The 23,251-nt window shown below is 37.7% G+C and overlaps 1 long non-coding RNA gene across 1 annotated transcript in view; it reads right to left on the reverse strand.

The window, feature by feature from the left end:
• The window catches only part of LOC143489491 (uncharacterized), a 42,944-nt gene that overhangs the window by 16,750 nt on the left and 2,943 nt on the right, over nucleotides 1-23,251 (reverse strand). The window lies entirely within an intron of this gene.

A 23,251-nucleotide genomic window follows, 5' to 3' on the forward strand; every position in this document is an offset into this window, starting at 1 on the left:
ACAACCAGTTACTAAGACAGGACACTAAAATTCAACATCAAAATTCACACAAATAATTTTCAGGTACGAAAACATCCATGTTATTAAAAATGTTAATTAAATGCTGCAGTTTCTGTAACTGTATATCACTGGACAGGGAATTATATACCGCTGGATATATGTTTACCACTGGACAGGGTATTTCAACTATTGTGCTTGGCTTATGGGCTGAAAACTAGGTGTTAGGCTTGGTCAAGGCTTGGAATCTTCTGTTAGTCACCTAATAGAGTAATTGAGCTGGTGTGAGGAGCTGTATCGCTGCCAGTTCCCTGGCTTTGTTCCAGCACTGAGTCCTCTAGCAGTCTGGGAGCTTATGTGTGAAGCACTGAATTATTAATATAACCAGAACACCATCCAGTTCAACTTCTGCTTTTCCATAATGATTTGAGTTTTCTCATAAATTCTTTTATTACCATTTACAAAAGTGCGAGTATGTATTCCTGACATGCTAGAAAGAAAATAAAATCCAAAAATCAAGTGATGTTATTACCAATGCAGAATATCCAGTGATGTATGAAATTGTATAATAATTAAAGGCAGACTTGAAAATCCAGTTGAACTGTAATGTTGAACTGATATGAAATATTGATTTTATGTAACAAATTGTGAACCACAGACAATGAAGCTGTCCAATGAGGCATAAATTTAATATGTATTTGCCCAGTAGTCATATTTAATAAGGAGCTCTATATTTTGACTCCTAGATTGCTTTAATAATTAACCATTATTTACAAATTATTTACAAACCTTTAGCATCATCTGAATAATCCTAATTCTGCTATCATTGATTATTGTAAAACCTGTACAACATTTCAGATATCTGAAATCTAAACAACTTTCAATGTGGCGTTGTTGCAGCTTTAGACATGCAGGATTCTATGAAATCCTCTGTGTCCCTCTGCAGAGACATCTGTCCCCTAGGGGAGGTTAGATCTACACCTCCTCCACCACCTCCTTCTCCACCTCCACTTGACTCCTTCTCTCTATACCAGCAGACATTTTCACTCTGCAGAAGTTTCCTGCACTGTTCCAGCTCTCTGAGCCGCTATTCAATTAAAAGCTTCTGTCTCTGATTTATCACGCTATTCCACACACACACACAACTACAAGAGAACAGTGAACTAAATTAGAATTTACTCCCAAACCAATTAAGCCACCTCCCCATTGCACTATGGAACAAGAGAATGAGAACGAGAGAATGAAAACAGACAGTCAAACTACAGCCAATCTCGCTTGAACAACAGCACTCAAATGTGTTTATATCTCACCCCCACATTATGTGCACTAAAACACAACTAAACAAACAAACAAACAAACAAAAACATGAACTCAGGAGAAACCCTGCAAGAAAACATTTCTTCCTCAGTCTGTTGATCTGACAGACCTGCGTTTGAGCAAATATAGGTGCAGAGAAGACTTAGACCATGAAAACATTGTGTAATGCTCAGGTATTGAGCAGCAGTCTGACACTACTAAGATGTGGTGTCTAACAGCATGGGGTTAAATTTCTAGGAGGTTGCCAGAGGGGTAAAATCAGGATATCAGGAAAGAGCAGCCACAGGTCACTTCATTTGCACAATGTAATTTACATACAGGAGGGAAAAAGGCCGATAAGGATATGGGCCCCAGTCCAAATTAAAAGCTTGCATCATTTTCACAAAATCATAAAAGATCAGTTTCTTAAACTCCGATAGTGCTAATCCTGGATATTCAATTGAGGATATCCATTTATAATGCTTCGATTACAATTCATAACATTCATTGTTGTATTCCTCTCAAAATCTATTTTTAATCCAAATGTCTATAAAATTGGCTGAAAGCAATGAATGCTTAAAGTAAATGCGTCTTAAACAGATATGCCAACTGAGGTTAGCTTGAGTATAGTAAAACTATAAGCTGTATTATCTGATATTACCTGTTATTCCCATATACAGTTTTTCATCCCAGCTATTTGTGCATGCTAGAGGCTTTTTTACTGACTGATTGACTGACTGAGGCTCTTTGTTGAAACATGCATGCACAATGAATGCATACCCAAGTGTATTCATCTCATAGCTTGCTAGTTAGGGATACACACAAAGTAGGTAGCAGTGATCACTGTTCTCCCATTAATCATGTAATTAGACGAGCAGTTATATGGGTGAATTACATCAAATAATTATATTCACTAAGGTTAGCTTTGTTGGGCATACTTTACCTTATCTAACATTCTTGCTTGCTTTTAATGTTGGCTGTGCTGGCACAATGTTATGGGTGCAGAGGATATCTGTTATTATAAAGAAATAGTTCTTCTATAGATCTTCTGATTTGCCTGCTTTTCATGGCTTCCAAACACTATTAACAAGCCAACAAGAATATTCATTAGCCACGCAATATGGAATAGCTACCTTTTTAACTTGTTCTGCAATACTGTAGTTAAGCATTTTGGGGCGAAAGTAGTTCACACTGAAGTCTTTTTTGAAATATGCAAATAAATAAGAACCTTATTTAAATAAGGGTCTACCATTTATAGCAATGTGCCATGACAGGTCATCTTGCTTCAATGGTAGAAAAGCACCACCCTCTTTCAGGGTCACGTAAGTGGTGTGTACATGTTTCTATTCTGTGCAAGGGTAATCACCTGACCATGAGCTTGAGTGTGATATTCAGTATAACACCATTACCTTGAGTGTGATATTCAGTATAACAGCACAACCTTGAGTGTAATATTCAGTATAACACCATGAGCTTGGGTGTGATATTCAGTACAACACAACACAACACTGAGTGTGATTTTCAGTATAAAAACACAACCTTGAGTGTGATATTCAGTATAACACCATGACCTTGAGTGTGATATTCAGTATAACAGCACAACCTTGAGTGTGATATTCAGTATAACACCATGACCTTGAGTGTGATATTGTCCTTATAAAGGATTATACGCCTGAGTATGTTGACATTAGGTAATAGGTAACATCAGATAATTGACATACAAATATGTCACAAGAGTTGCAAATTACTGCATATTCCACATTCATTATTTACATTTATCTGTCCCACTTCAACCTTTCTTTAATCTTACATAATATCTTACTCCCTAAGTTGTAGGGTTTCATAGCTTCTGCTTTTCTAAGTCAGTGAATATGACTCCTTAGTAGAAGATGGAGCCTGCTTTAGCTGGTGTAGCTCAGGGCGTGCTCCACTCCACCCTGTGCTGCCTTGTACTGTGTTGGCAGATTGATCATGTATGAAACCTCCAGTTATTTTTGAATGTTCCTAGGAATCTCAGTGTAGTTATAAATCATTTACAGAGCAGGCTACATTACTCTCTTTCAGCAGAATGGAGGATTCTGCAATTATGCATTATGTAAAAAGAGTAAAAGATAATATTATAGCCTTAATCACTGTCAGTGTTTGTATTCATGTGTCTAAATATATACACATGTACATATCTTTTTTATATTAAGGATGGATATTTGTATTTGCATAGTGTATTGTTCACAGGGGAAATCAATATGGTGCTTGATGCCATACAGATACTAATACTGAGATAAATTCCCTGATGTCATGGAATGTTTAAAAGAAGGCTTTATGGGGTTTTTAATAGCATTTAGCAGACACATATTGTTATGATAGTGCATAACTCTCCTTATGCTAACTAAAACACCTGGTCACATGTCTGAAGCGCTTTAACTTCCACCTAATACTAATCTGTTTCTCTTATTGTAACTCTTAAGAGAAATGTAACTCATATTTACTCAACACTATGACTTGAATACAAATGAAAACTTTCATAATTACAGATGACACCCAACAGGTAAATACATGGTAAAATGATCAGATGGGAACATCTGTTCAGATTTGTCCATGACTTCTACACATTTTCTTTTCTTTTATAATTGTAAATTAACAGTGTATATATAATAAGGAGGGTAGGATCACTGCACTGATCCACTAAATGATAGAACTCCTGATTTTGGCTCGATACACTATGAAAATAATCACTTCTCCTAAATGGATGTAAATGGATTGTCTCTGTTTGTTCGACACTAACTATAAACAATAGAAAAAACATCACCATGGATTTGGCAGATGTCAAGTGAACCTCACTGCAGAGTCTTAACTAACCCAGGTCAGTTTCTTCCTAAGCCAAACTGCAGTGTCTGAGCCTGTCATAACCGCACAGTGGCTGGGTGTGTGAGGTATGGTGGAGACACCAGAGACGGTCCCCAGAGAGGCCAACTGAAAGAGCCAAGAGTCAGAGGCCCACCTGTCAGAAGTGAGCTGCAGTTTGTGTGTGTGTACACACACAGACGATGTGTGTGGCAGGCTTCAAATTGGTCCCTTTGGTGGGTTGTGCAGTGTTTCTGAATACAGAGTCTGTCCCATATATGGAGCAGAGTGTTAGAGCTAATCCTGACTCCTGCCTCTCAGTGCTGCAGGAACGTCTTTTGTTTTATGCACGTTGGCTTTGCACAAAGATGTCATAGTATATGCTGCTGAATCTCTCATGGATCTTGGAGTCCTCCTTTTGGATACAAAGTAATTATGTAGAGAGTATTTCAGGTAATTTTCAGTTAAATTTATTTAAAGTTTTACTTTAAAACATTAACACCTCTCAACAGTGACATCATCAGATATTAATCCTTAAAATTACATGGATATCGCATTTTCAAACTCTCCATGGGTTATCAGTGCCTGAGTTCCAGTTCACTTATGTCAGAGTACCAAGATTCACTGGCATTCTGGAAGCAGTCCATCAGTTCACCCAGCAGATATGAGTGAGTGAGCGCTATGGGTGTAGAGGTCCTCTGAAGAGGAATGGTGTGGTTGGATAAGAGACAGGCTCATGCTCTCAGCTCTACCCTCACAGGAGACAGCGCTGTATTTTAAATGCTGTTTTGGTTGTTAGTGCCACACCAACCTGGATGAATGATATGTTTAAATGTAAAGTTTGCCTATCTACAGCAAAATAAAATAAATTGGCTAATCATTTAGACAGATAAAATCTGGGAAGACTTTTTTAAAGTCTGGGAAGTCTTTTTGGCTCTAGACCCTGGCTTACTTAATAACAGTGAATAGCCAATCTAGGAACTGCAGTCCAGCTCGTGTTACAAAGTACAATTTTGGCTAAAACAGCAGAACCAGACAAATCAATGGTACAGTATTCCAGTTCAGAGAGGCACAAAAATAGTGTCCCTTTAGGGCATTATCTATTTATCAGCTGCCTCAGTCATCTTTGAGCTTCCTAAACTGATAACAGCTATTGAGTATTGTCAGCATCAGAGCCCAAATAGGGATCAATATTAAGCTTTTTGCTACTTCTGTAAAGAAGAAAGAATACATCAGTGCCCTAAATAATGAATGGGTGTGTTTCTAATGGCAAAGCCAAAGCAGGGGGTTTTCATCTTTGGTGTTTTAGACTGGAAACTAAACGATAGATATGCCACCTATATAAGCACTAATTAAACTATGCCAACAGCACATGCAATGCTTCTAAAAAGATGCAAAGGATATTTCAAGTAATTTATCATGATAATTCTACTAAACTATATTCCACACACATAAATTAGTACTGTAATGATAAAGACAAACAGCCACAAATACAGTGCTGCTTGAAAGTGTGTGAACCACCCAAATGTGGTCATTATTTTCTAAAAGAAATATATATATTAAAAATAATAATAATAATTCATCTTATGAAATGATCAACCAACTCCACAGGTGGGCATTCCAGGTTCCCAGGATTTTACTCAGGCTTGATGGATTTTCTAATTAGTGCAAGCCAGATAATGCCAGGTTAGTGGAATCTACACAATCCAGGAAGCCTGAGCAAAATCTTGTTGAGGGCTTTTACTTTTTGAACCAGGAATGCCTACCTCTGTCCAAATCTCAATTTGTAAAGCAGACCTTCCCATTAAGGGACACAGAAAAACACAGATAAATATATACAGTAGAACCCCGGAACTCTGCGCTAATTCGTCCCGGAAGGAGCGTCGAGAAGCGATGCAGTCGAGTTCCGAGTCAATTTTCCCCATAAGAAATAACTGAAAACGGATTAATCCGTTCTCAACCATCAAGTTGAATTCCAATGCTAAGTCCGTCACACGAATGCCTTTTTCATACTTCTCTATGATTGCCCTTTTCAACTCTATTTTTATTCTTACTGTTTTCCTCTTCTGCTTTTCTTCTATTCTTTCTTGGGACCCTTTTTTTTTGTCTAAAACAGTACTAGAAAACACGAAAAACAACAAAAATACAGCAAAAAGCTTGGAGCACAGCCTCAAAATGGTTTAAAACTCATTGCACAACAAAGCCAACTAACGCCAACTAGCGGCATGTGACTGAAGCATGAACTGTATTTTGTTTACAAAAAAAAGTCACATGAGTCACGTCGGATTCCGAAGTTTTGTTCAAGCTTCAAGACAAAATTTTCTCTAAATTTTGCATTGAACTCTGAATATGTCGAGTACTGAGGCAGTCAAGTTCCAGGGTTCTACTGTATATTTATTCAACAAAAAAAAAAATCTCAACTAAAAAAACAAAAAATCTGCCAAGTGCAAAAGTTTTGGAACTCATTTAGTCAGGAGCTTGTTGCACATCCTTTTGCAGCCATTACTTCAACCAAACGTCTTTAGTAACCACAAACGAGAGGCTCACATCTGTTTTTGGGGATTTTTACCCACTCCTCCTTGCAGAACTCCGCCAGTTGAGAGAGGCTGGAGGGACATCTGACATGTACCACCTGCTTCAGATCTTGCCACAGCATTTCTATGGGACTGAGGTCATTGTCTTCTCGCATAATCCATTTCCATCCCAGCTTCAACTACCTGACTGATGGCAGGAGATTCTGGTCAAGAAGTTGTTGATAGGTCTGGGAATTGATGGTTCCCTGGATAATAAGGAATCGTCCAGGTCCGGAGGCAGAAAAGCAGAACCAGACCTTCACATCTCCACCACCATGCTTCACTGTTGGAAGGAGGTTCTTGGCGCCTGTGTTTGTGGCCAAATAATTCAATTTTGGACTCATGTGTCCACAGAATGGACTTCCAAAAGGCCTCTGGTTTGTCCAAGTGTTCTCTGGCAGTTCTTTCTTGAGAGCAAAGGCTTCCTTTTAGCAACTCCATGAACGCCATGTCTACTGATTTTATGCCTGATTGTAGATACATGTACATTTATCCCAGGTTTCTGCCAGAGAGGTCTGCAACTCTGTGGAAGTGATGTGTGGCTTTTACCTGAATTATTGTTTTTTTTCTGGTGCTTCTTGATGTTTTTTTAAGGCTGTCCATTGAATCCTCAAATGTGTCCTCAATTAGTAAATGATTTGTGTTACAGTGGATGGATGGAGCTTGAATCTTTTGGAGATGGTCTTGTAGCTTTCTCTAGAAAGCTGTCACCACCTTCTTCCTGATGTTCTTAGATGTCTCCTTTCCTCTCGACATTGTTGATCTCTGTGCTTTACGCCTTGGCACGACAATGGTTTGGTTGGTTTCCTCTCCCTTTTAATCAGTGTGGCTGAAATCTTTTCCCAAGGTCTGACATGAGTCTTGCCTAATTGACCTTACCAATGCAGCTGGGGGTAATTTACTTTTGAACATGATTCCATGTTTCATGCATTCTTCTGGCAACTCACACATGTCTGTCAGAAAACAGAGAGTATAGACAGGGAGAACAGAGTGTAGAAGAAGAACAAAGGTTATAGAGCCAGAGAACAGAGAGTATAGATTGGGAGAACAGAGAGTATAGAACAGCAGAAAGCACAGTATAGAATTGGAGAACCGACGGTACAGACCCTTCTGCTGATCAAATTATCACCTCAAGAGCCAGCTATATTTTAAATATGGCCATTTTACTGCTTTTATTGCTGCACAAAATGCTCATAATGCTAACGATAAGATATGGACCATGAAGACACGTACATTCACACATCCTTTAATGGGTTTATATTCAGTTAGACCTAGTGGTGAAAATTCTCTATATATAATGAGTTTAATTTTGTTTTACATGGGAATTAGGGAAAATGTGCATATAACAGTATTGCTAAATTCCACATATGCCTGACAAAAATTCTAGAAAATATATAACATTAAAATCTCAATAAAATGTGTTTTTTTTTAGAAATATTAGATTTAGAATGTTTTCTAAAAATATTTAGAAATATTTTTAGAAAAATTCTGTTGATTACTACAGAAAAAGAATATCTCAATATCATGCCATTTTCATTATCTAAAATTCAATAAATACTTTGGAACCTGCAGGCATTTACGTACCACTTCACATTAGCCAACAACACTCAATACACAATTCTGTTATTCTCTAGACATAGATATTCAAGCTTAAAATGAATTACATTTTTTTACAAAACACCATCTATTTATTGATTATTCTCTTCACAGAGTACGTAAGTGCATTTGAAGTGCTTAAAAATGGAATATGATCAGAAGACACAGATAAATGGAGAACAGATTTCTGGCACTGCAACAAATCGATCTGGCAGCTGAGAGTGTGTATACATAAATGTATAGAAAAAAAAATCAATGAAGAAAGAATAACTAATAGGTCAAGATGCAGAAAAGATGAAATGCCAAATAAGCTGCCAAATAATGCTGCCTTTCTGGCTTATATAAAAGAAATATATGTAAAATATAAATAAATATATGTAGAATAATATTAATTTTTTGAAAATATGATCACCGAATTAGGTCTGAGTTGTAGACTTGTGTCCAAGGAGACAGAACACATCAGAATTTGCCTAATCCTCTGGTAATGGAGGTTATCAAAGCCACAAGCCCACAACTACTGCAGCCGGCCCCACAACTAAAGCCCATTTGCATAACATTACACCAGCCCAACAATGTGCATTATGCCTGTATTGGTTTAGGTTCTCACAAGGTCTGGTGGCACTTTGGTAGCATTCACAGGGGGAAGGCAGCAAAATGTCAGTGTACTTGTTGGTTTTTGTTTTCTGAGAGACTGAACATTCTGTTCAAGGGCAGTAAAGTAAGGGAGAGTGTGCGTAAAGTAAGGGAGAGGGTGCGTAAAGTAAGGGAGAGGGTGCATGAATGTGTAGTTTCTCTCTTAATGTCTAAAGCAAGGGTATTCAGTCTCAGAATGTCCACATTCCGGTTTAGATTGAGTTTTCATTGTCTTTAACCACAAAATACCCCAGTTAAAATAACACTGAGCATATTTCTTCCTCTTGCTGCTTATTTGCAGTATTTAGCAGGGGTTTTTTTATTGATTGTCCAAATAAAGTTATTTATATACACATGTGCATCGTCAGTTCAGAAAATAGCTATGTAGTTTCAGTAATGCTGTTGTCAGTCTATAAAAGTACAAAAATTATTATTCAGTGTCAGTGTGAATAATGCAGGTTATAATCACAGGTTATTTACACAGGAAGCCTTCACAAACAAAAAAAACCAAGCACATATATTTCTTTCATTCAACTAAGCATAATTACAGGTAATTGAGATGCATTAAATTAAATATAGATTTCAATGTAATACTGAAACTTATTTTGAATAATAGTTTTGAGTATGACCAGGATATAGTACTATAAAAATAGTGTTTCCCTGACATAGCTCACTACTATGTTTGGGAGTGGAATGAAAGACCCATCAAAATCTATCATGCTCAGTGCATCTAAAATAGAACAAGGCACCCAAAAAAGATGAATACAGACAATAGAATATGTGTTGAGCAGTAGGTTCCCACTGCTTTTTATCCAATTTTTTTTTAAATCTGTGAATTTCTTCCCTGGTTCAAAGACCATACTGTGCACAGTTGGGGGGCTTCAAAGCTCCAAGTCCACAGAATTAGGGAAGAGAAAGGAGGCTTCTTCAATGCTCAGGGCTCAGAAATATCACAAGGCAAGCAACTAGAAAACCAAACTTTCCTCCCCTGAATCGCTCACAAGAAGAGCAGTGTGTTTTACCTGCCGCTCCAACATTTATGCTGAAGATTTGGACACTGCCTTCTCCTTAGGACGACTTCAAAAGGTGGACATTTTGGACAGAGACTGATGGCCTATGTATTTTCTACCTGTTATATTCTCATTGAGATGAAATTCACACAACTCTAGGTAGGTTGGATTAAACTGTTCCGTGACAATAACTAATATATTTCTTTTGTCTTTTAATAGCTACTGGATAATGTTATTGTAAAGTTCTGCAAAAAACGAAACGCTTTAAAGGTTCGAGTGCTATTTGAGTTGGTGTTTCATTTAATCTGTAGGGAAATATCCCAACTATAACCCAGACAGAGCACAGGGATGAGCTATGTATGTTCAATAAGACAGAGTGGACTTCACTGATTCTACACAATGAAAATATCATAAAAACCAGTTACAGTTCCAGCTTGCTGCAAAATACTTCTGTTTCAGAATGTTTTCTGGAACTCTCTGCAATTTGTGGTCCATCAGTGTGATTATTCAGTGCTACCTAGTTGGTGACATTGACCTTCTCAGTTAACTCGTAGGCATTGTCAGTGCACATGCTAAAGTTGGGCGTGGAGAGTTCAGTTCTCTCGAGTTCAGTTCTCTCGAAAAAAATAGCTGGAGTACCATCCAATACATGTTTGCCCGGCCCTAAGCCCTCTCCGCACTCATAATTATGCATCGCTGGTCACATTTGTAGGGGAAAAATACTGTGACTGATGTAAAATAATTAGTGCACTATGGATGGGGCTGGTTTGCCAGAAGAGGATCAGTGCTAGCTAATGGGGTGTGAAAAGGGATTGCTACCTGGTTGTGTCGTGCCTTTCTCTCCTAAATAATGCAATATGTGTGTGCACTGTGTGGCGGAGCACGGATACAGCACTGCAGCACCGCCAAATGATATCAACGTCATGACAATTTTACCTGCCAAGGTGACACGCCACCTAATGCTAATGGCGCCTCATTACTCTTTCTTCCCCCTTCACTCCGTCTCGTTGCTGTCGTAGTCAGAGGTATACTCTGCACTAACTGAGAACGCCAGTTATTCAAAAGCCAAGATGAGATGCTGTGATATCCTTTCATCAATATGCGGAGGCAAGGAGAAAACATATAGAAGAAGCAAAGTCAAACACGGGAACAAAGAAGGGTCAGCTGAGTGCTGTGTGCATGTAATCACTGTAGTAGTCGTGCAAAGTACAGAACTCAAGATGTTCAAACCATATATTAGCAGAAGAAGGAAGTGTGGAGGCTAATGTAAAGCACTTCTGATTACTGCTGACCAAAGTTACATTTTCAGAAGCCACCTTTCTTTTTCTTTCTCTTTTTTAGATCTGTCCTTCTTTATTTCAACATTTTTATTAAGTATTCCGAACACTACCCACCTCTCCCCACTTATGAGGAAACCCATGTACTGAAAAATATATACAAAGTATAGACACAAAAATATTTAAAATACTGTAGCATTATAATTCTGTTAAACAATGGAGGTTCATGGCCTGACGATTTCACCTAATGCTGATCGTTACCTATAACCTAGATGAGGAGGATTCAAGAGAAGGGAGACACACAGTCAACGGTTGGCCCACGTTCAGTAAAGCATGCAGGAAGTGTCTGAACGTATGTTCATAGTGCAACATGCACCTCTCCTCCTAATTATATATGCCCGAGTGAAAGCACACATTTTAGAGGGAATAAATACTTACAATTCATGTTGCAGAACATTCTTAGGCAACAAGCCAAATTCATTACCCTTGATTTATAACAAGTTTCATTCTACCTACCAATTTTCTTTCAAATACATTAGTGGTGAATCTCTGTACAGAATATACATCTAATACTGATAATATATATATATATATATATATATATATATATATATATATATATATATATATATATGTGTGTGTGTGTGTGTGTGTGTGTGTGTGTTTCCTTGCAAAATTATGTATGTAATTATGTATATTCTGACTTTTGACATTACAGACTACTTTTTGCATTTTAAATGAGTTATCTCTACCACTATGGTCGTTAGGTTCAGCATTAATATTCCTGTGCATATGTCAGAAACCAGTCCTAAACTCTATGCTCATAAATATCTTATAAATTCTATTTTCTTTGGCATTCATTTGTATTCACTGTATGATTTGCTCTGACATCCTGCCCAACATCCTGCTTATTTATCTGCCCAGTTGTGCATTCACTGGCCATTCTGGCCCCTTAAGCAAAAAACAGGCAGAGAAATCTCCCTCCATATCTGCTAAAGGAACACACAACCGTGTCCTCTGCCATCGAAATCTGCCGCCACACCGTTAAGGAAATAATGTAGACAATGTCAAAGACTATCACGCTTTTCAAAAGCCAAAGAGCAAAATATAAATACTTTGCCCATGTTGATTAATACACATATATACCAAAACATTATTAGAAACTAATAATAACAAATGGAATTAAGCCATGTATGTATGTAAGATTATAAACACAATATGCAAAAAGGAGGAAATATATCAATAATATTCTGTACAACACTGTGCAAAATTGTGTTGTGTTTTTTTTAAAGCTCAGTAGTATGAAATATGAATTTCTCTCTTATGGAGAAATTCATTGTTTTTTATCCTGCACGGCAAATACATTGAAGCCTGACCTAGCCTTTACCTCCACATTTAACCAGTGCTTGATGCTCATGTTAAATGATGCACTTTATTCACAGGTTTAGTAATGACAGTACTGACAGTTCAGTGTTCTTATTCAAACTATAATGCAATACCAAATTATCCCTGCACATTTGGTTAAGCTGGAACTGACTGAATGTGTCACAGCGATCATATGTTAATGCTACTATGAAAGCAGCTAGAATTAATGTTAGCCAAGGTAGCTAAGGTTAAACTGCAATTCACTCTTGTATTTTTGTACAAGAGTACTAGATTTTGTACAACTAGAGAATTTTAAATTTTGACCATAATGGCTTTATTTCCAGGTCTAATGGTTGTACTTGCTCTATTTGGTTGTACAACAAGTAATTGAATAAATGTATCAAAATTTCTGCTGAGACACAAAATACAATTTCAAATTGGTATTTTAGAATAGGTTTTAAATTAAATGTAGTGCCATATAGATTTCAGCAGTGAGATTTTCCAGTCTGGATCCCAGTACCAGGCCGTTAAGCTCAGAAGTGTACTGAATACTAAAATCCATTCCATTTCCAAAATTATCCTAGATTCACATAAAAAATAGAATAGTAAAGTATTCTGAATGAAAATGAAGATGTAAAAATGCCGGTTGTGACCAATTACATTCAGTTTGCAACATGTTGAGTGAAGCAGTGTTTGTTTTAATCTTCCTCATCATTAATTCAGTATTTGTTTGTCTAGACGTTCAGGATTCCTTTCACATATTCAAGATTCCAGAAATGGTCTTTAAGAGTGTTCATGTCAAAACAGTGGTGTGAAGTATATTTAATGGACAAAAGAGGGCCTGTAGCAGAACTGTGTGAAGACAGTTATGAAAAAAATGGTGCTAATTTTTGATATATAGTACAGAGCTAATATATACTTATTCCAAACCCCAGTTACTTATAAAGTGACATTTTAGCAGGCTTTGACAGTAAATAACTTAATGTATGCCTCATGTGCCATGTTCTATATACTGTAAACACTTTGATTCAACAATAGAACAACCAGCACTCTGCCAATGATGATAACACAACGGTTATGGTGTAACATAAAAGTGCAATTGCTGGGAAAATAACTTGACTCTACAAACTCCCATTGGCTTGACTAGTTATTCTTTACATGGGAGTTTACATGGGTTTTCTGTATTGTGTTTTATGCATAATTGCATATTTAGGATAACTCTGTCCCTTTTGTGGAAATAGCTCTGCCTTAACATTACATGGATGTCTTTAATAAACTGTTGGGCTACACATCCTCATTAAAGCACAGCTCACATTGCATTTTTCACAACTGAGTAGTTGACAGCAAAATCAGATGAATATTAGTAAAGAATATTAGACAAGTGTAAATAATATGAAACGTGTTATGACTGTTAAATTATAGAGGAATTGGGTGAGAAGATTTTTAGAGGAGTCAACTAAGGGGGCAGTGTTTAGCCTAGAAGAAGAAGAATCTTAATTACATGCGAATATATGAATTTTATTCTTATTTTTGGTACAACATGGTAAGAATGCTGAATTGAAGTCTGTACGACTTTTCCAACATATGTTTTTTGATAAATTAGGAGCTCTATTGCACTGCTGAGCGTAAATGGCACTTAAATGGCAATTAGGAGGAAACATGTACTGTCTGTTCAGTGTGGAAAAAAAACACATTTTTATACTAGTCATCAGTACCAAGGATCATTTTGCACAGTTGAAAAACCATTAAAACAATTAAAATTGAGACATAACAAATCTAAACAGAGACATCCTTGTATGAAAATGAAATATATCAGAATATCCCCATTCATATTCACACACCATTTGCTACACCATTTAAATGGTTATGATGTATTACATTCAAACTATAATATGTATGATAATTCTTGTTGTATCTTAATGAAAAACCACAAACTGACTCAGTTATCATGGTCTTCTGTGCCTTATCATTGCTATGGCTACTGCTTTTACTTTGAAGAAAGACTTCTTTTGAAAAATATTTTCCAGATGTCTGTAAATAGCTTAGTGAAGTGGTCTGAGGTCACATTGCTCTCCAGAATGCAGAAAAACCATCCCAGTGTCAAAACTGTTTTGTAGTGGATCCATTCTTGTGTATTTGCACTACTGAACTTCTCTGAGTAGATATACTACTCTGTTTAATCTAGAACTGGTAGCATTTGCTCCTTCTCAAACTGCTGTTAAGGTGCGATGCAGTTTTTAACTCACTCCTCTCGCTAATGAAAGTTTAATGACAAAACCAATTAGCATCCTGATTACTATCCTGATCATTAGTAAAACTAATGATTATAGTGCAACTCTGGTGCAAACATCACTTCAATAAGTGTATAAATAAATGACGGAAATAGATGGAGTTGCTGAGAAAAAAGTTAGAAGAAGAGGAGCGAATTATAGATACTACTGTTATAGTATCAAATATATGCACTTATGGACAAAATTCACCTTCATTTCAAATCCAAGCCAGGCTAGTCTAATGGAACCCCGAGCAAGGGGGGAAGATAAATGCATGTTAAAGGACCGGTAGCAGCCTTTCGGTATGCTAATTATGAAATCATGAAACAACCAGTAATAGTTTATTTGTACAACTAAGATTGAAGCATAAAAAGAACGTTTGAATTTCAGGTTTACACCAATAAGTAAACTAAGTTAATTAAAATGTCATATACAATATTTTCTACCTTTTTATTTCAAATTTAATCTCCCAGCATTTCTCTGACTTGGACTAACAAAGGGGATTTGGCATGTTGGCTAATATCCATTCACGGCTGACTGGCGACATGTGCATTGTAAAGGCTGGGCTTCTTCTGCTTCATTTTAAAGCGTTCTGTCTTATATTCAGCAGCAAGCTCCACATGACAGTTGGCACAATTAAAATATAATAACAAAATAGAAATGAAAATGAAAAATAAAATAGAAGCATCACTTCCCCATTTCTTCTTTCCCCGTGCAAACATTAGGCAGCATGAAGGTGCAATCAGACTTATGAAAATGACAAAGGGGTCTAGTGCATGCATACACAGAGGACATTACAGTGAGGGTGACCAGTCTTTGGCATACTAATGTTGCTGATTAAAAACAGTAGGGGGTCTGGTGGCTGAAAGCCTGAGATACTCTTCAGCTCAGTGTAAAGTCACAAACACAAATACACACAGAAATGAAATGCTTTTTGGGGATGCGGGTAATACACTTCTCTAAACTGGCCTGCAGGTCTATGATAGAAATAATGTCGGAATGTTTATTTAGCCAGAATTTTAATTTCCTGTTCCATTGCCTTTGGTTATTTATGTCTGGGTTATCGCCTTTGCCTCAAACCACTGATAAATTGGTACCTTCACATCTGAAATTACTTTAGTGGAGAATAATGTGAGCTAATGACTGATTAAGGGGGGGGGGGGGTGACCTGGGAACATACCTAATCATGCAGAAACAAGAGGAACATTTAGGGCCAATGCTAAAGGAGTTCCACAATGGTGAGAAATAGCTGAGGGGCAAAGAGAAGCGATGATGGTGTGATTCCTGGCCCTCGGGAGGCCCTGAATGTGACCATATAGAAGAGGAACGTCTCTAATGATACAGCAATCTATGATAGCAATCCAGAATCTTTGTATAAACCACTAGCATATGAAAACCTAACATGTATGAGGGCACATGCTATCTTCAAATCCAAGTGTTGAATGATTGGAGATATTTTAGACAGAGAGATGATATGCGGCAAAAGTGCCGGTGCATATGAATTAAATAAGTGATGTTGCCAACAGGATTGTGCTGCCTATTTCAGGAACGGAGGCCTTACTTTTACCTGATAGTCAGTTCAAGTACCGTTCAGCTGATAATGAAGTGGATAACTATGGTTTTATACTATACAAACAGCATGTACATAAAGTACTGCCTCTGTATATTCTCAAATGTCATTTTACCCAAAAAAAAATTTTCAGCTGATGTTTTGAGCTGAGTTAATGAAAATAGTTTAATGTTATTTCATAATATGCTATCTATGGATGAAGCTAATAATAAAATCACACTATGATATATGCTCTGTAATTTACAGTCTAACCATTTATTTGCCATTTCATTAAAAAATTGTCCAGATTTCTTCACATTTCTGCTTCAGTGAGCGCGCATGAGGGAATAGGAGAGAGGGCCACAGTGAGAGGGCCTGCAGTGATGGCTGACCAGCTCCCTTTGAGGCTCTCGCTCAGCTCAGCAGAAACAGCAGGGGATCCTCGACAAAACCCAGGAACAAATGTCACCAGTCACCACCCCCAAGCCTACCCATCCTCCTCTGCTCTCTCTCTCTCACACACACACACACACACACACCGACATAGACACACAACTGGCCTTCAAAAGAGTCTTATCAGAGGCCAGGGACCAGAGAGAAACGAAGGCAGCATAGCCAGCAGGAAAAACAAATGAGATCGAGGAGAGCTTGTCTGTTTTGTTGCTGTCAGACAGATAAGTACGAGATTCAGAAATTAATTTGAAAGTGATAAGAGATGGCGCAGTTGCTGTGTTTATCTAGAAATGTGCTTTACTCTCTCTCTCTTTTAGCTTTCTTGTTATCTAAAAACAAGATGGCGGCAACAGGTAGAGAAAGCTGTCGGGCAAAGCTGTTCTCGGCATGAGATTCTTCAAAACAACCACCGCCACTAGGGAAAAATAGATTGAGGGATAGTGATGGTCTTGTTTTTCAGTCTCCATAACTCTCTTTTTATGTCAGCGATGGGGGAAAAAAAGAGCAGTTCTCTTCAGTGAGAAGCCAATTAGGTTTTTCGGCATGCAAGTATCTTAATCAGCAACATAATTGGGAGCCCCCTGCTGAGCCTGTGGCTGGGGACAGCCCAGGGTCCAACCCAGCACACATCCAGCCATACTGAGCTTCAAAACCTGCACGTCCAAAAAGAACCGCTATAAACAATTAAATCACTGCTTGCCTAAACCAACAGTGAGAGTCAGGGTAAGCTGGCATCATTAAAATGTGTAAGGGCTAAGTAATGAGCTTCACAGGGAAGGGTTGGTTATTTTTAGGGATATTCTACTAGATTTTATGTTGTAGGGTCCCAAAGAGTGGATGTGTCATCTGTATCATGAGCATGTGTGTCGTGAAGGTATGGATGGATGCTTTAGAGAGAAACAAGGCTGGTGTTGTTCTTGGGTCTGTCTCTGTCTGTGAAGGAACACGTTTAGCCATGGTTACCTGCAGCAGGTCTTTCTTGTTTGAAATGTTATCATGTTAAACAGACTGTCTCCCTCTACGTTTTCTGGTGCTGGACTATAATTCCTGTATCTTCTGACTTCTGTACCTTTGGTTTAGCCACTTCCTCTTATTTATCCTATTTGCTTATTTGTCCTTCATGGTGTTTTTGTAATTTAGCAAGCTGGTATTTATATTTAATAGTATCTACTGGACATCGTTTGGATGCAGATATTGAGATTTCATCTGAGGATGAAATGACCTTTTGACATGCCATTTTAGTTCCTTTGTCCACCTGCTGTGAACACTTATAATGTAATTTAACAATGCATAATTAAATGTGATTGAGCCTAACTCCATAACCAGGACACAAGAAGAAGTGAGTGGGTGACTGTGAATTTTACATTTAGCATCACAGCTGAGAATGCAATGATAACAGTCTACAACAGGAGATCATGTGAGTGTGGAATTTGTTTCATTTAGTTGCACATGCAAGAAACGCACAAATACAAGAAAACATTTTAGATAAAAGACACAAAACTAATTTTCCTAAAATCGGTTCAGTAAAAAATCCAGATAGCTAAGAGAGTCAACATAATCAGTTGGGATATGATCTTGGGGATTATGCTTGGAATATTCCCAGACATGTACCTCCCCAATAAGCACACATTTCATACTAAATAAATAACTTCATTAAGGTTACAGCTTGATTTTACATTGAACATAATGCTATATAAAATGAAATTATAAGTTTACAAGTACAACACCAAAAACCTCAGCAAATATTTAATGTTTTTTGCAGCAAACTGGGTGGAAAAGTGCTCAGAAAATATGGCATTTCAAAGGGCTTTGCAATTAATAACATACAGAGATCTTCAAGAATGATTTAAACACACCATATTTTACATAGTCAAGGTGTGATAGATCCATCACTGAGCCTTTATGGTTTGCTACATTTATTCATGAAGTCAGTGAATGTACTGACACGTTTAAATTTGTCAGGGCTAAAACAGAAAATTCTTGCGTTCCAGTAAGTACACCACTGATTTCCAGTCACAGCTGGACCAGACCTGTGCGTGCTATCCCCGTTGGCACACTAGTACAAGCCCTGCAGTAATCTGGACGTGACAGTGTGGTAAAGCATAATGACATCGGTCCTCGGGACTCAACTGGACGAGCATCACTTGAGACGATGAGGGAGACACTGAGAGACGATGTGCGTTTGCAGGGCTTCCCTGCATTAACCACACGGCTGTGACACACCGGATTAAAGACTAGCACATGCGCTTCATATGAAACATACCAGATCACTTTGTGGGAGTCTTAATTATGCACCAATCACAATAAAATCAGAAGGAGATAAAATAAAGTGTCATATTGAAAACAAACTCCTGTTGCCTTGTACTTAGTGGCCGTAATGCTTCTGGACAGCACAACACGCACAACTAGTGGCTGTGTTTTCACACATTAGTCACTGTGTGACAGCTATTCCAAAGCTAGCAGCAGTAGCCTGAGTGGCTGCTCGCTGGCGACGGAGGCAGTGTGGGTTCGGGCCTCTTTCCTCCCACCTCTTGCGGGAGCTCTTGAACTCTTTTTAAGTCGGCCACCACACCATGTCTAATGGCCCCCGCTGAGTCCACAGTCTTGCTCCCACCGCTTCCCGGCTTCAAGCCCATCGTCCCTAAATCAAACCATAGAAAATTGGGCTTAAAATATCAGGGAGCGGCCCCCCAAAAAACCCAAAGGCTGCATCTGTCGCCGGTATACATGAAAGTTGAGCACACAAGGGATCGTATACACATCAGTGTTCAGTTAACGTATATATGGAAAATGACAAAGTTTATTTGGGTTAGTGTTAATTTTTTCATACGGTATTTTTAGCCGATCAGGGTGCAACCACATGGACTATGGGACTGAAGCACTGTGTCTACATATAACCTGCTAACAGTGGATTTGACATGCCTATGGTCCGTAGCAATCTAAGAGAGGTGAGCACTATATTCATTATTGCTGGTTTAAATTAAGGGCATAGAGTTGCTATGACAGGTAATAAATAACATTATGCATCATTACAGCATGCTAATAACTATGGTGCATCCCACAGGATAACGTACCTTATTCAAAATGGCTAAAATCCCAGATAATTTGTGGAATATTTTTGGACTTAATTGTCATTGAAGGACGCATGCGTGTTGTTTCTAGATTGTACTACAAAGTCCCTGAATTTGGTGTGCTCCATTCAGTACCTTTGTATATGTTGCTATTAAAGCTAAGCTGTCAAACAACACAGCCAACATTTGCAATTCTAACCACAGCACAGACGTCAAGTTGTTCCAAAATTACATGTGCAAGCATTTTTGCATGCAGTCAGCCCCTCTCTGTGTGTGTTTCCCTACATCGTCAGAATTGAGCTGCTAATGTTGGAGTGAGGACTCAGAACAATGCAACCGGCTCAGACAGGGCTGCCTCCACGCCAAACACTCATGCACACACACACACACACACACACACATACACACACACACACGCGCGCACACACACACACACACAGACACACTTTATCTCTACACATGTACAGACACACACACACACATCATTCTATCTGTGCGCATAGACACACACACACACACACACACACACACACACAAACACGGGAAAAGACAATGATGGGTGAGCAGCTGTCAGTCAACCAATGCTCTCTGCACCTTGTCAGTCTGTGTGAAAAATGCATGCCATGCCCAGCTGAAAAATTCAGGATATCCAGGCATGATGCTATTCGGCAGAATGCAAATCCCTGATAGTGGTGAAAATGCCGTACATTTAAAGGTTCAGCTAAGTTTGGCTGAGACAAAAGGAGAAGGCTATGAATGTCGAGGGGGATGGGGGACAGCTGTAAGCCATTTCTGCGTCTTTCTGTATGCAAAGAACAGGGTCGATCATCACGTATTGTTCCATCAGCTAAAGCTATTTTTTTCCCCTCAGACAGACAGGCAAGCAGACAGACAGACAAGATGGAAACACAGAGAGAAAAACAGACAAACAGACAAGCAGGAGACAAAAGTATAGTGCAGACTGTTTTAATTTTATCCCTGTAAATTGATGGTAATTACGGACCAGAATCATTTATTGAGGCTGGAAGTAGGAGATCAAACAGGGTAAGAGAGCAGGACTGAGCCTGAAAAGAAGAGTAAGCAAACAGGTGATGAGAAAAAAACATTTGAAAATGCTAAAAGATTTTAAATACCCTAAATATTAAGAAAGAAAGAGCAGGAGACGTGGTAGGGGTGGGGGGGTCCAGAGTTTTCATACAATCATAAAAGAAATGGGGGGGGGGCTGTGATTCCATACAAAGAGAAGGTTTTTCATTGTGTAAAATATAAACACAGATGAGCTGTGTCTTTGATTTGTTCATGCTTTTCACTCTGCACAGCAGGGATGTTCAGGAGGACGTGCCCTCTTTGCATTCGATGTAAATAGGGACCATGGACACTGTGTGATGAGATTATATTCCCGCCGTTTCTCTTTCTCTCCTTTTTTCCTTTCTCTTTCACTCTCTCCCCCTCTATCTCATCTTCCGGCAAAAAAGCTAATTTTTCCACCACAATTATAGTCTTTTTGCTTGCTTGGATTGATCTTTTTTTTCGATTTTTGTGCAAAGCAAGTGTTTTCTGAATTGAATAGATGTGTAATGTGTTTTGGATGTTACAGTGCAGATGAAGGATACTTATTGTTTGTAGACAATCTAAGTGCCTGCCAATCATAGTTTGACTACCAGCTTATCATATTATAATACAGGCACAACTGCACAAAACTAAAACTATTACACAGTAATTCCGATATATCACTTGTAAATGTATTTTTTACCTCTAAATGTAACATCCAAATGCATATTACTAAACAAACGTTAACTGTATTTATTCAAGGTTTGATTAGACAACAGAACAGGACACAACTAATCACCACTGCACAACTGTCCATTTTGTTTCAATAACTACCCAGGATTGTTGTATCTACAGTGGTGGGGATGACTATTAACAGATCATAACTCTGAACCACTTCTTTGCTGTGGTTGACAATGTTTTAACAGAAATACATAACCATGATGATATATTTATTGTTTACGGTATTTGGGATTGCATCGAAGAAACAAATCATTAATTTTAACACATGAATTTTAATGAATAAATATAATCAGAATAATTCTGTTACCTACTTGTATTCAATCATTTAAAAATCACATCACGAAGAAGTGAATGTCAGAGTGCATTCATTTGCTTTTACATTACCAGAATATGAGCAAATGTTCATATTTGCCATAGTCTTATATACCACTGCAATACAAAAATTTCCTCTGATTATGGCATTACATTACTCAGATGTTTATATTACCTGTAGCAATGCTTACCTTGCTGGACTTTTACCAAATGTTTTTTCATCTTATGAAGGCATAACATTCACTGCTAAGTAATAGTAATAATAACAATACCTTTTACCTGTGCCAAAAATTGTAAAAAACATACAAAAATAAAATAAAAAATACCCCAACGCATTTTTAAAAAACAAAAATGTAGCAATGTTTTGGGTAATGTACTGCTATGCATAACTGTTATTGTTAAAATACAAATATTTATTCGGGTCTATATAGAATGCAAGACCTATGTTTAAATAAATGTCTTTAAAAACCTAACATGCTTTGTAATGATTCATTTGTTTTACAAACAAAAAGTAATGTTGCATGTGGCAAAATTATTCAGCAATTTTGTCAAATAAAAAAATAAATCATCAGCCTTACTTGTCTAATTCTAATGTTTTAATATTGCCTTTAGAAGGTTTCTATTTTAGAATAACGATGCACTGCACTGCTTTGAGATGCGAAGCTCAAACTTTTATTCGGTATTAAGGATTTCTATGGCATCAATTGGGATAACAGCAGAGCGGATGAATGTGGAGGGGGTGGCTGACCAACTCTTTAATCTGTGGTTTTGAACCCCACAATGAAATGGAACACAAAGGGGGCTGACCTGCGTTTGGATATTGTTGCCTGCGCACCCTTACAAAGCAGGACAACTTTGAAGAGAATTTTGAGTCGAGGTTCTCAAAAGAGGCTTTTGTGTTTGTTTATGCGAGTGAGATTACACTTCGATGTCTGAGAATGGATAAGTATTCAAAGTACTAAACAGCAACGCCTCTTGTATGTTAGAAAAAGTTGTAGAACATGACAAATTAATGAGTGAATGTTGATTAAATGTTTTTCCATTTGCTGCTTTATTTTTTAATCAAGTAAGATTTGTATTTATTCTAAATAGTATAACTAAAATGAGTTACAAGGTAATTCTATTTATTAATCTATTAAATTAATGTCAAATGTTTTGTTTCATTGACTGACAAGATTTTTTTCAACAATCTGTATGAATTACTGGTCTTTTTTTCC

Source organism: Brachyhypopomus gauderio, unplaced genomic scaffold, assembly GCF_052324685.1.
Source record: "Brachyhypopomus gauderio isolate BG-103 unplaced genomic scaffold, BGAUD_0.2 sc62, whole genome shotgun sequence".
Classification (NCBI taxonomy): Eukaryota; Metazoa; Chordata; class Actinopteri; order Gymnotiformes; family Hypopomidae; genus Brachyhypopomus; species Brachyhypopomus gauderio.